Source organism: Berghia stephanieae, chromosome 3, assembly GCF_034508935.2.
Source record: "Berghia stephanieae isolate SIO BIC M18660-M18661 chromosome 3, UCSD_Bste_1.3, whole genome shotgun sequence".
In the NCBI taxonomy this organism is placed as follows: Eukaryota; Metazoa; Mollusca; class Gastropoda; order Nudibranchia; family Aeolidiidae; genus Berghia; species Berghia stephanieae.
Genome location: NC_088362.1, coordinates 51130139 through 51135138, shown reverse-complemented (window position 1 = coordinate 51135138; position 5000 = coordinate 51130139). Strand labels below are relative to the sequence as shown.

Below are 5000 nucleotides of genomic sequence, written 5' to 3'. Positions count from 1 at the left end.
TGAAGGAATTCGATTCATCCGAACATAATATCATTGGAAGCCGGTGGGCCACAAATGCATAATAGTTGCAGGTCTGATAACCAAACACAGATATGGGTTTGATTCAACGTTACTGTAATAATTTTCAATTACCACAAGAATTTGAGTTGTCAGTACTGTACGTGCGGCTATGTGGACTTGTGGTATGAAAATCGCTTTCGGATCAGAAGGTCCTAGGTTCGAGCCTCGGTCGGCACATTGTTGAATCTTTGGAAAAGGCTCTTTACTCACATTCTATCACAGTACTAATATGTAAAATGAGTACCTGGCCGTTAACAGCGTTGTCTCTGTTGAAAAAAAAATGGAATATCGCCTAACAGGCGTCATGTCCCGTTATACTTGTTACGTGTGGCTGTTGGTCAGGGACCCTTTGTAAACCGCTTTGAGTACGTTTAGTGGATATTGAGCGATATAAAAGCTCAATTGAAAAAAGAAATATACAGATGTGCCGTGTCAAAACTTGTTGTAATGCTGTTCTACAAGTAAAAGAGTTTTTCCCAGTAGATTATGAGCATCCCTCGATGTTTTTATTTGTTTTTTAATTTTTAATTAATTTTTTTGTAATATGTTAATATATATTTTTTTCAATCTGAATTAATATTTTATATTTTATTAAAAAATAATATCTATATTAATAAGATCACTTCTACCTTAACTAGTAAACAATTCGGATATCAAAACTATTATAATTTCATCGTTTCCATGGAAAGACTTTCAAAACACCAATAATACTTTGCAAATTTATTTGTATTATAATTTTCAAAATATTTAAATGTATTTTTTTTTTAGTTAAAAACTTTTTTTTTTCGTTTTGGTTGTCTTTTTAATTTGGTTTTTTCTTCCCCTGTTACTTTCTTTTTATTTTTGTTTGTTGTTGTGTTGTTGTGTTGTTTTTTGTTTTTGTTTTTTAAAGTATAAAAATAAATGTTGAGACGCGAGATATTAGTAAGACTCGGATCAACTCACCTGGCTAGTTCAAGATAAGAATTCCTGGATGAATTTGTTTGCGCCTTTTTTTCCACGAGGAGTGAAGACGATTGATTGAGCTATTTATTCATTAATTTAACATAATTCCATATGATAGTTATTGGCAAAGAATGAACGCCATATATTTGGACGGGATTGATTGATTTGTTTTATTTATTCATTTATTTATCATCTATTTTTTTAATTAACTCACTCAATCCTAGAGACTTTTGATACTTTTCAAAATTGGAAAAAATGTATTAAAATTAAGCATGTACATAGATAGAGTTATTCAACTACCATTAGCATGTAAAAACTAAAAACATTAACGTTGATATTACGCCTATAATTTGTCTCAGACAAAATGTAATAAATAGGAATGGGGTAAAAGTAACCTGGGTAAACTAGGGATATAGTCGGCATAAGGTTAAATGAGTTAATCAAATGATTGAAGGACATCAAACATATTAACTACATGTCTTTTCTCCGTGTTTTTAACTTTTACGGCAATTGTATTCAATCTATGAACGGACCTTAATAAAATATTTTATGTGTGAGACATTGAGTGCATCTAATGTTCAGTAAACAATGCATTTTCATTTTTACATATTAAATATTATTCACAATCATCGTTCAATCCTGTTACTACTCATCGCATATAAAATTATTTTTAAAGTTAAAATTATCCGATATGATATTTTCAGTTTTGAAAATATCAAAGTAACAAAATATTTAGGGTTTTAAAAATATCAAAGTAACAAAATATTTAGGGTTTTGAAAATATCAAAGTAACAAAATATTTAGGGTTTTGAAAATATCAAAGTAACAAAATATTTAGGGTTTTGAAAATATCAAAGTAACAAAATATTTAGGGTTTTGAAAACATCAAAGTAACAAAATATTTAGGGTTTTAAAAACATCCAAGTGACAAAATATTTGGGGTTTTAAAAATAGCAAAGTTACAAATTAGAAAGCTTGCACTAGTGTAAGATTAAAATCTGAAAAGGTGTACACGAACAAGTACTAGGCAAGACAGAAAGACAGAAATTTTTCTTTTTTTTTTTTTGTCACTGATCTTGTCTTATTTACACGAATTTATAATACTCAATATGCAAATCAATTTACACATTTCATTACTTTCACCTTATACATAATTTTACCACCTAGTTATTTGCTAACTTATTATAATGTCTGTTTAACACGTCGGTACAAAAAAAATTCGTATGGATGAATTATTATTATTATTATTATTATCATTATTATTATTATTGTTATTATTATTATTATTATTATTATTATTATTATTATTATTATTATTATTATTATTATTATTATTATTATTATTATTATTATTATTATTATTATTATTATTATTATTATTATTATTATTATTATTATTATTATTATTATTATTATTATTATTATTATTATTATTATTATTATTATTATTATTATTATCATCATCATCATCATCATTATCATTATTATTATTATTATTGTTATTATTATTATCATTATTATTATTATTATCATCATCATTATTATTATTATTATTATTATTATTATTATTATTATTATTATTATTATTATTATTATATTATTATTATATTATTATTATTATATATTATTATTATTATTATTATTATTATTATTATTATTATATTATTATTATTATTATATCATTCATATATTATTATTATATTATTATTATTATTATTATTATTATATTATTATTATTATTATTATCATATTATTATTATTATATTATTATTATATTATTATTATTATTATTATTATTATTAAGAAATATGCACTTTTAAAAATCGTGGGCTGAGTGGTGATATCTAATCCAGGTTTGCCTGCTAGAAATTTTAAAGTTTTAAGAGATGAAAATTGTAGTCGTTATAATTATTTAAAAAAAAAAAAATTTACCATCAGAAGCAATACTTCAAAATCCTTATAATTATGTAGTCTGTCATCAACTTTCATTTCCAATAAGTTTCAATGACTTACAGATGTGCATTTAGTTCTGAAATTGGAGCTAATATTTCGTAATTCTACGACTTTTTCATCATAGAAGGCAGGTCAGATTTAATCTTATTAACAGATTTTGACATATTAAAATGTACTGGAATCAGATTTTTGAAATGCTGAAAATGTTTGGGTTTTTTTTAAAGCAAAACAAACATAAACAATAACTGTATGTCTATTTTTCTATTGATATAATCACAAGTAGTATTATCTAATCTTATTAACAGGTTTTGAGGTGTTAAATGTACTGGAATCGGATTTTTTAAATACTGAAAATGTTTTTTAAAAACAAAAAATCATAAACAATAACGGTATGTCTATTTTTCTATTGAAATAATCACAAGTACTATAATGAGGCCTTACCTTTAATTTTCCACGTAACGTTGTTTTTTTTTAATATCCAAAAGAAAAATCTAAATGTACCCAAAACAAACCTAATACTATGAAAATCTATATTGATTAAACTTTGATACGAGTATGAGTCAAATTAACTTTCGTTATTGCTATTGAGTAACACAATTCCATATAATACTTATATTTTGGCAAAGAACGAACGCCATGCTATCTGAGAAAATAAAAGAATTGTGAATTTGTTCAAATATGAACCCAAATAAATCATCCGGGGATTGAAACAGCTGACCATTGCAAGTCCTGTGTATAGTTCGGCAGACTAGGAAAATCGACCGACCAATGAAATGAGAGAATTGAGTAAGTGGGCGTGGCTAATATGGTGCGATAACGTTAAGGGCGGGTTAGTTTTTTTTTTTTTGTTAGTGGTTGAGTACCAATGTAATACCAGGACTGGAGACTGATTTTGGAATAAAAAGATTTATGCCAAAGAAGTTGCTTTTTTACAAAAATCAGATCGTGTGAAATATCTTTAGTTTATAAAAACGGTATTTTATAATATAATCCATATTGAGGTAGCAATTATTGTACACAGGGTATTTATTGTCTTGTCGCACTGCTCAAGTAAGGAACATTGCATTCGGCTTTTCGATTCAAAACTTACTAAAAGCAAGAAATTGACTTTTGAAAGCATGGTATGAAAATGGCAAAATGGCACTCCTTTCGGGTTTGTTTGTTTTCTTGTTGTTTTTTTTCTTTTGGGTCTTTTTTCTTTTTTTTTTTTTTTGTTTGTTTGTTTGTTTGTTTATGTTTGTTTTGTTTTGTTTTTTGGGGTTTTTTTCTTTTAAATTTATTGTTTGTTATTTTTGTTGTTGTTTGTTAGCTTTGTTCTGTTTTGTTCTTAATTTACTTCTGGTATTTTTTATAAATATTACAGAAAAAAAAGTGTTTCAAACTATGATAACTGTATTTAGAGCCCTTCATTCAAATACCGGCCAGTTCGAGTGGAAAAGTGTTGTTCACAGATATGGCTTTTGCCTAAAATATCAGAGTTCTATAAAGCTAAAGGTATCGGGATTGAAATCAAATTGAATTCATCTATTCTATACCAATAAATCATTTGACTATCAATCAATCGATCAACCAATCAATCAATCATTCAATGATCTTCAATTTGAAGAAAAGGCGCCAACAAAGATCTTCAAGAGCAAGCCAGATAAGGTTGATCTCAGTCTTTCCAGTCTCTGACATCTCGGTACTTTATGATTTTTTATACACAGAAGGAAATAAACGAAATTGTATTTTATCCTTTCGAAAATTACGATACAAATTAATTTACAAATAAGTAACACAACTTTGGGGATGGGTGAGAGAAGGATGATCGAAATACCATTTGACAATTCAAGACATTTTCTGCAACTCTTAATGCATGATTCCTCATTCAAATTTACGTGGATTTGAAAAGAGATAGAGGGAGAGATAGATAGATAGAGAGAGAGACAGAGAGAGAGAGAGAGAGAGAGAGAGAGAGAGAGGGAGAGAGAGTGGGGAGATAGAGATCTAGAGAGAAAGAGAGGAAGATACATCGAATATATAGGATAGAAATGGTTAGGGGG

At 26.9% G+C, this 5000-nt stretch overlaps 1 protein-coding gene across 1 annotated transcript in view; it reads right to left on the bottom strand.

The window, feature by feature from the left end:
- The window catches only part of LOC144967956 (uncharacterized), a 9355-nt gene extending 5675 nt beyond the window's left edge, over nucleotides 1-3680 (bottom strand). The window contains exon 1 of the mRNA XM_078905761.1: nucleotides 3400-3680. The gene's annotated coding sequence lies outside the window, so the exon portion shown is untranslated. The remainder of the gene's footprint in view (nucleotides 1-3399) is intronic.
- Nucleotides 3681-5000: the final 1320 nt, after the last annotated feature.